This window comes from Amia ocellicauda, chromosome 9, assembly GCF_036373705.1.
Source record: "Amia ocellicauda isolate fAmiCal2 chromosome 9, fAmiCal2.hap1, whole genome shotgun sequence".
NCBI lineage: Eukaryota > Metazoa > Chordata > Actinopteri > Amiiformes > Amiidae > Amia > Amia ocellicauda.
Window position 1 is genome coordinate 33,949,468 of NC_089858.1, and position 13,152 is coordinate 33,962,619.

Below are 13,152 nucleotides of genomic sequence, written 5' to 3' on the forward strand. Positions count from 1 at the left end.
ACACATAGCAAATCCACCGAGAGCAGATTCCATCCACGTCCTGTCCCCAACACCCCCCACCCCTCCCCCTCTTGCCAACCAGGCTTTCCTGCTGATAGAAGAGACACATTCTGCAATGGCCTCCCATTTATCTTCCTCTTTCTGAGCTTTCTCCACCAGAGGCATTTCAACACAGAGCAACTTGTGGCACAACTTCATCTTGTTATTTTTTATTTTTAAATGAAACCCGTGGGCTTTGCAAACGCTGTAATCACTGATCCCACCTGGAGAGAACAACAAATAACCATCACTTTTACTGTAAGCTGTAATGAGTCAAAGGGCTGGAGGTTTTCTGGATGGAAACAAAGTATATGAAATTCACTCTCGCCCCTCAGTGCTGTTGGCTGTTTCCACCAATCAGATGAGAGTCTCGTGGCAGGGACAGCTCCTCGGAGCCACATGCATGGCACATACACCATATCACCGACAGCGTTGCATATCCCCCCCTCAAGAGAAAATATAAAATAGCAATAATAATAACAAAGTAACACCTATTATCGTTTAATGCACTGAACTGCCAAGCGTGTTTGTATCCGTGTTTGTCAGCTTCCCTGCTTTCCAAATCAGACCCCCGTTAAGACGATAAGGAATCAGCATTGTGGAGAAAAAATAAATAGGAGAAAAAAAGGACCAGGTTAAAGCTTTTAATTTAAATAATTTAAAACATGTAATTGAGTCGAACGTAATTAAATGGCTAAGAACGGAATCAAAGGACAGGAGTAATTAAGCACCACTGCTGTAATTCCTTTATTTGTTTTCCAATTGGAGTAAATTTGAAAGGAAAATCAAATAAATGCCAGTTGTTATATTTAGGGGTGGTGCCTAACAATCTCACCATTGAGATTTGGTAAGTTATTAATTTATTATATATTTTCTGTATTATTTTCCTTAGAATAAAATTATGATAATAAATGCTTTATTTGCAAGGTATAGGCAAGATGAATATCCATGTCAAACACTCACACAGAAAAAGCTAAAATGTATGTTTTTTATAGTGCAAAAAATTGCGACCCAGGTTCTATGAATGATTGATGTCTGTCTTGCATTAGCACACAGTTTGCTAGTGTGCGCTTTGCAGTTTCTGACCTCTATCACAATATTTTGCCGACGTGACACAGGAAATAAAAATATACAAGGAGACTAGTGCGAGAATTAATATTTGATTGTTTCCCCACAACACAGCAGTATTGACCTTTAACTAAGAGCTGAATCTCAACAGACCCTGACTAAGAACTCCTGGGATCATTCTTCTGCAAGACTGGAAGTCCTAAAAGCATGCCTGGCAACTGGAAGACATTTACTCAGCAGTGTTTTAAACATTTATACGTAGGTGTACAAAAGCTGTCAAGTCCAGATCCGCTACTGCTCGCCTTTCAAAAAATCTTAATTAATAGGCAGTCACAATTATTTCTCTCCATGCCGTGATGGGGCCTGGACTGATGGAGATAATTGACTTCATGATCTGTTCATTTTAACGCTGCTGCCCTGGCAACAGCAGCCTCACAGCCTCGCTAAACATGTGCCACGGAAAGGAAGGGCGTGCGATTACGAGATAACGAAGAGTATGATTAATTAACTACCGGCACATAAACAATGAGAATATAAAACTAAAAAACATGTGTCCCAGATCCAGGGAGCTTGATTGCACGGAGTTCACCTCTGGACTGATAAGCCACAGCCTGCATTGCCCTGCAACGGTGTTTCTCTGAGCTCTGGAAAAGGCTGACGACCTGCACATTGCTCAGCAGTTGTCTGGGTTATGATAGTGGATAATGATGTCAATGTTGCAGGTCTTCAGCAAACAGTTGTGAAATACCTGGATAAAACACACTCACCTTTCAAAGTTCACAGTTTTGTGGAAGCCAGTTGTAATGCTCTGAAACCCTGCTGGGAGCTGAGTTGGGGTTGTTGCTCTTTTTTTAATTCGCCTTTTTAATTTTTCTTAAAGATTGCGGCGTATGTAAAAATGTGCATTTAAAAAAAGCAGGCAGCCTACATGTGCTTGAATAGCATAATGTGCACGGACCATGTTCCCTTGCACAAAAGACCAACGCAGACTGAAGACAGGTTTAAAAAGGTTGACTAGCTTTCACTTGGCACTGACCTGCATTACCCCCATTTAAAAAACAAAAGACAAGCAATAAAACAAATGAATAAGTAATCGCATTGTAGTACAAGTCAGCGAACTAACCTGTGGCATTATAAAAACATGAATGTGTGCCAAGAGAGATACATGAGGTTAAACCTAAGTGAGAATCCTTAATGTCGCACGACCTTCCCTGACCGTTGTGGCCGTTCGATATTTACCAGACGATCTACGAAGCCAACCGAAGTGCTGCCGACAGGCCCTGAATAATTGATGCTGTGTGTTCTGCATATCTTGTGTGTACAAACCCAGTGACTGGAAATTACCAAGTAATATTTAATTATAGATCTTTTTTTTTCCAGTGTAAGTATTTAATTATGTATATAATCAAATGTCTTTAGATTATTATATAATTATAAATCTAATATAATTATATATAATAATATATCTTTACATTATTTTTAGATGCATTCTTAAAATCGTATTCCCTTGTATATAAGTAGTGAATGGATATACAGAGACTGGGAGCAATCCCCTGTGATTTCCATGTTAAAGCAGGACAAGAGAATGTAGTCAAGCACACAGACAAGACATCTGACAGATTACAAATGACAGGGGAACATTTGAACCCCTTGTGCTTGTCTGTTTGCTACTGGCTAATTGATACAATCTAGTTGAGTCGTTTAAATAAAAAAAAAAAAAACTAACAAGTGTCCCAGCAACAACAGTAATAGTTCTGTGTTCTTTTCCATGTACCCTTCACTCTATCTCTTTGTGTGAACGATGTGTTCGGCATGGTTAACACACTTCTGAAGTGTCAGATAAATGGCTTTAGAAGAAGTGTGTTTATGTGCAGCAGCTCTGCTCTGTGGTGTGCTTTTCTCTGACATGGCTGGTCAATAGTCTTGGTGGAAATCGTTCTGATCCCGGCCTGTTTCCCCACAGACGGTGCTCCTAGCAGGCTGTTTGGGAAAGTTACAGCTACACATTCACCAGGAGAGTCACAGATACTTTTGTATGCATTTCTCAGCAGCTTGAAGCGATTCCTCATTACTTGTACAGAATAAAGATACGCTGCAAAGGCAGGGTTATCCAGAGGGTATGAATTTCTTCATTTTGTATTTATTTTTAGTTTGTATGTGTTCATTCTTTGTGAAGTCAGAATCCAGGTGTATGGATTCAGACTTTTTAAAATATCTTTTACACCAAAAGCCTTGAGAGAAATCAAGGGTAACTTTGGAAAAGGATTTGTTTTTCAACTGGGTTGTTGTTTGGAATAATTATTCGATCTTGGACAAACTGCATTGTACTTAAAACAAACAAAAAAAGCATCTCACCATTAAGAAGAAACGGATTTTCATAAAACAAGTTTATATTTGATTCCACAGATTTTTTTTTCACTCTTACAGCATTTTCATTATAAAAACAGTACTGCTTTTGTGACAATTGACACATTTCCTTAAAAAAATATCACCAACTCAAAGAAATGACAGTAATACAGTATGAAAATTTGAAAGCAATAGTCATGATCCGCAGCCTATTGCAGCCTTACAATGCACTTCAGGAATGTAATAGAGAGCAACCACAGGCTTGAAAGAAACTATCAGCTGGAACAGCAGATGAACTCTTAAGAGTAAAGAGCTTTAGAAGGCTTTCAGTCCCATTTAACACCAATCTGAGTGTGGTTGGGTGTCGTCTGCAGGACATTATACCGCAACACAAAACGAAACATCGGGCAGTTTGGCACGTGAGCGTTGCACAAGTTCACAGAGTAACCAAAGGACGGATGAGTCTGAAGACCAAACTCCCCCTCTGTCACCTGAAACCCCAGAGTGGCACCGTACTGTTAGACACTATGGTTCCTCCATCATCACCAGCTGCCTAGAGTACTGAGGTTCTCGCAAAAGTATAAAATCTCCAAGGGAAACTGAGACGATCCCTGTGCTTGTTAACTATCCTGTATGGCTGTTAATCTGAGAGAAGAAAAGCAATACCCAGGTTAAAATCATGACAGATCAGCTGTATTAACATCCCCAACCCCTCCCCCACCATCACCACCAAATATAACCACTTCTTGGCTTTACACGATTTATTAATAAAATAAATTATTCATCTCAGTGCTCAATGTCACCTTATTATTATTATTATTATTATTATTATTATTATTATTATTATTATTATTATTATATATTTTTCATCTGTGGTTTTGAAGCTGCCGATAGCACAATCACTGAGGACACCATTGCGTTTCCCAGATCTATCTCCAACCCATTTGAGTGATGTGTTGTTTTCCAGAGACAATGAAGGTTGTGGACTAATCAGCTGCACTTGAACCAGAGGGCAAATAGTCAGATATCCAGGGAAGCCATGATAGATCGTTTTTGTACAGCAGTGGTTGTTGAATTTGATGACGAGGAAACAGTCTCAGGTGGCCATTCCCTGGGAGTTACTTGTTGGTACCCCAGTGGATTCACTGTACTGGATCTTTGCTTTGAGCTGTTGGAGTGTACACAGACATAAGTGAATCAGTTTGTCCCATCTCCCCCTCTCCTGGTGCTATTGAGAAGGTATAAACTCCCAGTGAAAGGTGTCTACCATCGCAGCCAGTGCAACGCAACCATCCCAGCAGTTCAGTGGCGCTTGTGTGCAGCGGCTGAGCCCTATGAACCCTGGATGAAGCTCTCATGAGGGATCCATCCCGAGGCTTGTCGAAAGAGGAATACTGAGATGCACTGCAAGCTTTGCATGCCTCCTGGAAGTCTGTGCTACAGCATCTCAGTATCCTCTCCCCTGCTGGGTGGGACCTCTGTGACCACTGTGAATATTTTACATTTGTAACCACCAGGTCACTAAGAGGACTTGGCACTTTCGTGGCTTTCCTGAGTCCTTGGGACGTGACACCTGGAACGCAAGGAAAAAATAGGTTGTTCACACCAACTTGAGCTAGGATCGTGATTCTGTTACACTGGACCAGCCATGGGCAACCCAAAGAACTTGAGTCTGTCTCGTGCTGGATACTAGGGTGGTATTGGAAAGTTCAAAGCAGCCATAGTTCTTTTACAAAATAATTGAATCCCCCCAAAACGCAAAATCACGAAAAGGTATTGCTAATCAAGCAATGAGAGCAGGGACTCGAGTGAGGGGTCCGGAAAACCTTGTTTGGACCCTTAGTCTTGAATGTGGCCCCACCGGCTCCCGTACCTTCCACATGAGGATCTAAAGAGCGGTTAGGGGCAGCACAGAGGGTGGTGGGACTCTGGAGGTATAAGTGCGAATTCTTGCCTGCCATCAGCTTTGCTGTTGCACCTTCTTCCCCTCAGTGTATTGTGGGTATATCTCCAAACCAGACGCCTGGAAGTGGCCTAGGACAAGAGTATTCACTCTGAAGGATGAAGGAAAAATATATAAATAAACAGACAATTAGAAAAACAAAGCAAAAACTAATTAAGCATCATTCTTTCTTCTGGGTGAAGTGAATAGTCTGGCAATTATGTTTACTGTCATTTATGGTCAAGAAAGTTAATTATAGTCACGCAACATCTGGTGTTACCATAATATCAGAAATGCATGAAAACAGTAATGCAAACATACAAATATTAGCATCTGTTATCTTAAATGCCATTACCTTTTCAACTGTTACGGTAACTCTAGCTGATATAAACCAGTAGACTTCAAGAGCAGATTAGATTAGGACAAAGAAATCAGGTGCAAACAAATGAAATAAAATAACTGAACAAATAAGTAAATAAATCTAGAGCAAGGATCTGCACTTTAATTTCTTTTCAGTTCATTTTGATGTTAATTAATGTTCGGCAGATGCAATTAAAAAATTCCGTTCTGTTAAAGCTACCTTGATTCTATAATCGGTTGATCTTAAATGAATTAAAAAGTAAATAGGCAACTTCTTGCACAGCAATTATTAAAAGTGCACACTGATTGGTATCTCACTTCTCCTACAATGTAAGTGTCTTTTTAGTCTGTAGGACTGGATCATTTATCTGTATTTCATATTTTGTAAAAACTGCAATTTCATTCTCCCTGGTCATGGTGGATGTCCTCTTTAGAATATAATTTGTGTCCCTGAGGACATAGATACACACACACAACACACATGAACTGTGCGTGGATCTGAAACAAACCCAAACCTTTTCTATTAGCCCATATGTGAACATGCATAAATCATTAATGTTTATAGCACTGGCAGCGGAGTGACTGCAGTGCCTCATGAACCGCATGAGTGATTCCCACAAAGCTAGCTAACCGGGAAAAACAAATGGAATAAATCTAAACGATGTCCACGGCCATATGTAAAACACCGATAGACTCATGTTCTTTGGGGAAAATCTGAGTTTTTGGTTTTGTGTTGTTTAGTTTCCGTCAAGTAAACCTCTCGATCCACAAGGTCACATCACTGCTTGACTGTCTTACAGATAATGCATGGTGGACAAACCCAGGGAAAACCCTCTGGGAAAAATGCGATTCTATCCATAGCAGAATGTGTGTTTCTTCCGGACACAAAATGAGAGTTACATTCAAGTAGATTGAGATGTGGGACTGAGAGGTTTAGCTTTAAAACCAACAACCTTTATTTAGGACTTAGCTACAACATTACTATGGATTCTACCAATTCTATGAGCCAATTCAACTACAAGGAGGAGGTTAAGTAGGGCAGTCTGAATCCCGGAACTGGGATTTTAGCTAGGGCACTTTTATTTGGAATTCCTATTCTTTCAATGATGAATGATGAAATGGAGACCCATAATGGTTTACCAAGACTACATCATGTTTCTTCTGAGTGACCTTTCACTCAGGTGGACCCAGACCCAGCTTTTCCTTAATGTCTGACCTGCCCAGCACTTGCAGGAGCAAGATGACAAGACTGTGCAATCATTTCATGCTTCAAGCTGCTTAATGCAAAGACACTCGCCTTCTATCCATACATTAAACATCTCCACTATCCTGCACATCATGTGAAAAGTGGGTGCAAAGGAGTTAACTGCCCTGGTGAAATATTATATTAGTCAAAGAAATGTTTGGCAATTAAGGGAAGTTTTGAAAATCTTGAGTGTGACAATTACTTTAAATATATGCTCGGCACATGAGGCCACATGTTTTTTTTGTTTTGTTTCATTTTTTTCGTTGCTCTTGTTTTGTTCTTGCTTGAGGTGCCAATTAGTCCTTCAGATGTCTATAGAATGCATACAGCTGTGTGTATTTTAAGCTCCTTAAAGTACATCTTTCCACTGAGATTTGTGAGATGTTGAGTTCGTGCTTCTCTTTTGCAGTTTTGAAACAGCATGGGGATCCAGTGCTTTGCTGTAATCATCGGCAGCACTGCTGTCTTTGTGCACCTTTCGGTAGAAACACTCTGTCTGTGTGGTGAGAAGAGCAGCCAGTGTCCACGGAGATGGCATTTTGAGTGGGCGCCCGCTGACACAGGGTTTTGATCTTGGGGATGGGAGGCCGATGTACTTCACCATTCGTGTTCAATTTATACTGCCAATCCCTCTCTCTCAGATCCATACTTTTTCTTTTCAAAGTTTTTTCCCCCCTTACTTCCTCACCCTCTCACCCCGTTTCTGTCGCTTTGTCATTTATTTCCTCATTCTCAACCACGTCTCTTTCTTTCTCCCCTTTCTTTGCTCTCTGTACACACAGGCACACTTCAAATTACCATGAAATGAGTGGTGCAATCTGAACACCCTGACCGTTCAGTTCTGTGTACATTTACTGCGTAGGGGCCGTTTCTAAGCCCCTTTGTTACAGCCGGTTAAGTTACTGTGACGGAATCCCACGATGGTGCGCCAGGGTTCTTTAAACACTTAACAGATGAGTGCAGAATTAACCATCTTTGATTAAATCTGCATTTACATTTCATCTCTCATTCTGTTGCCTCAGTCTTGATTAACTGAAAGTCTGGTGAGTTCTTACGTCTTTATATAATAATTTAGTTTCGTAATTTAATTTGAACCTAAAGGACATTTTGTGAAATAGAAACTAACGTTCAATCTGTCTTCCTGATACCGTCACAGGTTTGCATTTTTCGATAATATATTTTTTCCTTTCTTTTTATCATACCAGCATTAGCTTTTGAAAAACAGGTTTTCATATCAGGCGGTAGAATTTTGATATGTAACATTCTCCTTGTGAAGCAGTAAATTGGGTTCACCCCCACCCCCACCACCAAAACAAATATATTAATAATAATAATTAAATAATAATAAATACATTTGGAGCAAGTCAGGGCATGTCTGCACTAAATTTTGTAGCAAATTGTTAAAAATAAATTAAACAAGTCCTCTCTTAGTTAGACCTTGGAAGAATTTGACCTTCAAATTTGTTTTAAATAAAAATATAGGCAAATCCTCAGAAGAAGAAACAAGTGTTGGTGAAAGTTGAATTCAGTGTTCAAGTTCAGGAATTCCTAAAGGAATGTCTTAGTGCTTTCAAATCTGTCACTGTAATATTATTTAGAATACATTTTTTACAATAAATTCCCCCCGGCATCCTTTCATTAATGTCTTATTGTCATGCTTTTCGCTTTGGCAAACACTGTTAACTAATGACGTTTTAATGGGTTCATTTTCAAACAAACTCGACATTTTTTTTTCCCTGGCATGAAATTAACTGCTGTTTTTTGTTTTAACTGAAACACTTAAAAAAAATCAGTTTGCTGTATATTATTTGGAAATAATTTAAAAGCAGGATCTATTCTACTACAACATGTATTTGTCCTATTGTTATACTAGCTTATTATTATTATTATTATTATTAATAATAATAATAATAATAATAATAATAATAATAATAATAATAGACTTATGTAGAAGAAAATACATTATATATTTTTTCTAAAAGATTTTCATACAAATACACATAAATAAATAAATACATGAATACATACAATAATAAGCTCAAGCTTCCTCTTGCTTTTCACAAATATAAAATCCAATCCATAAAATGCTTCAACAAAATCTAAACATCTGCAAATGAAACCTCTTAAATTGGCTAATATAGGTTTTATAGAGGTTATTCTAGGTTCAATCAAGGTTAATATAGGTTTAATAGAGGTTAATAGAGGTTGCTACACTTTTAGAGGGAAAATAAACAAAACGGGAGAAAAGGGAAATTTCCCCTTCAGCATAATTCTGCAGTGACTCAGTGTCTCTCGAAGCCAAGTTACTCATCGCGGACTTGTTAGGGATTAAGTTGACAGGATACTTTCTTGCATGGATTTGGAGCGCTTCATAGGGAGAAATGCTATTTCTGAAAATGGACTGAATTAATCTCACTTTGAGATGAATGAAGTCCATTAAGATCCAGACAGGTGATGGTTTCAATTGAGATGAAGGTCAAAAAAATAAATGCATATAAAAACATGTCACCGAGACCTGAGAGGAGTGTGGACTGAGGACCCACTGAAGGGGCTTGGACTTACGTTGATACAAAATAGTGTGAGAGAAGTCTGTGGCTTTCACATAAAACGTTTAAAATGCATTCACAACACTTCTGATAACGTGAAGCACAGACCGTGAAATTTGATTTTAGATGTTTCTAGATCAGACTAAACCACAACAAAAAAAACGTACAGATGTGGGAATTCATAAGCACATGCTCTGTGTGAAGACATCAAAATACATTTAAAAAGCGCTTTAGTGATAATATATTTATATGTGAATTCACCTGGAGAAAAGGTGGTTTCACAACATGAATTCACAGAGAAGTATAAACATTTAGGTCAAATTTCCCTGTTTTTTAAGGATTGGGACTGTAACTCGCATACCACAGATATGCAAATGCATGCCCCATAGGGAAGGAAACAAATGTGGATGTTGACAATTGTCTCCACTACTTGTAGTAAATCAGTCTTGAATTATTTAAACATTTGTTTCTGGTTTTGGAATGAAAAAATATAAAAAAGATAAGAGAGGGGGTAGAGATGGCGGTGGCTGTAAATATGTTCATACAAATCCTTGTACGAATCACAATCACTTGGGGGAATAAAAACAACAGCAAAAAAGTAAAAACACTTAGCACACCAATGCCAAGGAGGCCTGGAATGAATATGCAAATCAGACTTTGCTGTGATACTTTCAAATGCATTCAAGAGATTTTGACAAGGTCTGAGACACAAAGCACCAAGCCGTCCTTCGTCCTGCTGTTCTCCATCCTTTCATTGTATTAATCCCGCCCATGATATTAAAGTCCTTGTTCCTGTCTGTTGTGAGAGCCGGGCTGTTGAACCCGCCATCCAAGATTTTATCTATTATTCATCTAGACTGAGTGATTAAGTTAAAGCCATAAACTTCAGTCCTCAAGAGAGACCGTTCTTTGAGGGAGGGATTTATGTGGCTCAGTTTTCCGAGTGCTCTCCTTCCAGGAAGTCCAGCAAGCAGAAAAAAAAAACAACAACACAAAAAACCTAAAAAGATTTATCATTTCACCCCCATCCTGCAGCTGCTCCGTTTGTCAGCGAAGCAAATGAAGAGATAAGACCTTTAATCGCAGCCGCATGCGAAATTAATTTTGACAGCCTCTCGACTGTATTTCACTTTTGACAAATGCACAAATGGAACCACTTCTGCGCACATCTGGGCTCCACAATCCAGTGATTAAAATACCCACCGAGGTACTCACCACACTGCCCCCAAGCTGTTGCACTAATATCCCTATTATGGAATGTGTAATCTTTTTAAACCATATTTGCTTGGAACAACTCATAATTATCGTGCATATGGATGTGGGGGGAAAGCGGAGACCCCACAACCCCACAAAAACAGGAGTTGCTTGCCAATTATTTGTTTAATCTTGTGGGCTAACAATAGAATTGAGCTCCAGGTGAGAACCGGGTCACTCTCAGTGACTGAGCAACAAATCAGGTAAACCATCCTACTGTGGGGGCTGAAATCAAGCGAGTTTACATCACCTGGGCAATGTGAGGGAACAGTTCCGCTCGGTAATCCCTGCAAATCTGACCGCCAACATTTGGGATTTTTATTGATTGATTGTGCGTACGCCGAGGTGAACCTAAGCTTGTTCAGTATTGCTGTTTCATTTCCTGTCTCCTCTTGACAAATTAAAGAGAGGATAACCGGGGGGGGGGGTGGATTAAGTGATATTTATGTATTTTTTTCTTGCTAAATAAGAATGGCCTGCAAATTGCAAAGCCTGCGTGTGTGTGCGTGTGCATGTGTGTGTGTGTGTGTGCAGGCCACTGTTCTTGCGTCACTATTTCTGGAGTGTAAACCAGAGCCTTCCAGATTGAGACACGGCCCGCAGTGTGGGAGACGGCTATTATCTTCGAATTGCTCGGCAGCGCATGGAGGGAAGAAAAGATGGAAGATTAAGGAATTTAATAAAGTGACAGCAGGGGGAGAAACCCAGGCAAGCTGCCATGTAACGCTCGGTGTAGCCCCCTCACCTCCAGCACCTGCCCAAAAATACCCTCGCCCAGAACCCCCCTCTTGTATCATGAAATGTCAGAGCAACGTGCTGCTGACTCAAAATCTCTCCTGTGACTACTCCTCCACCTCAACAATTGAGACTTTTTTCCCCCTCTCTTCATAGCTGAGGGCTAAACCCACGCATCCTGTCCTATTCTTAGCCATTGCAATTTCCTTCGCATCGGGATGCATTATGAGGTGGGGGAACTGAAGAGAGCTGGAAGGGATCTCCCACCCGTGGACTGAGCACCGGCCACTTCTAACAGTCACCGCTATGAATCCCAGTCGAAGCGTGTCTGGGTTTTCAGGGAGGGGGCCGGGCATGTTCGGTGATGTCACGCAGGGGTCACGATCTGGGTGACGATCGCGGCCGCAGAGCCTCAGGGAGATTGCTGTGAACTCGGGAGCGCAGAGGAGAGTTGCCAGGCAATGACCTCCCACACAAACACATGGCTGTATTTGTCGCACAAAGCCTAACTTGCAAGGTCAAAAGGCCTTCGCACATTATAGCCCCTCATTGTCAAAATCTACATCTCCTGTGACAGGCCGATACAATCAACACAGCGCCTGGAGGGAGGAATTGGAGAACAGAGAGTTCCAGACCTGAGACACCATCCTGGTTTAGCCGGAGGATTTTTTAAGGAGTAAAACTAAAGCTACGTTCCCAAATCTGAATCCCTTGCTTTGGCAGACTGGGCTGAAACTGTCTAAAGGGGCATAAATTCAGAATTATGAACAACATTGTCATGGTCAGGCTTTCTAAGCTTAGGAAGTAACCATACACTTGTGGATTGCCCACTCCTGTCCCAAAAGGACCGCCTGGGTTTCTGATTCAAAAAGCAACTGTCCACGCCACATGCTAAATGAATTTAAACTGTGTAGGTGTTCAATGCTGGATTGGTCAGTAACAGGGGGGCTGGCCGAGTGTCCCAGAGGATTGGAGAAGACAGAGACCAGCCCTGGATATCAGTGTATGTGCTGAACTGAATTATTGGGGCCTTGGTTAGTGTGGCATAAAGTCCTGCTTTGGCTCGTCGGCTGAAAACAGGATTAGTCCTGAAGAAGGGATTGGAGGATGCCTGCTGAGGACACAGCCGGACACCACTGCTCACTGTGTAGCGGTTTGATTTGAATTATGTTTCTCAAACTGAGCAGATGAACCGGGGGGACCATAGACATGAGTCAGTGCGCCTCTTTGTAGGGTCGCCTTTCTTGGACTGTGCAGTCAGTGCGGCTTTCTCTCTCGGAGTTTGTGGTCAGTGTGTTATTCTCTCTCGTAGTGTGTGGTCAGTGTGCCGTTCTGTCTCGGAGTGTGCAGTCAGGGTGGCATTCTCTCTCGAATTGTGCAGTCAGTGCAGCGTTCTCTAATACATCTGATACAATTGTGTCTGATGGAGAAGAAAACGAGAACTATCCTGCCCCCCGTGGGGAATGAATGGAGTAGGATGTGAGATGGGCACCCTGTTGACAAAGGCAGCAGTAATAGAACCACATGGATGCCAGCTAGATTCCAAGATGACTTGGTCTGGCCGCTCATCTGGTGCGACTGCTCTGTGTGTTTCTGACTTGAGCACAGGAGGAAAA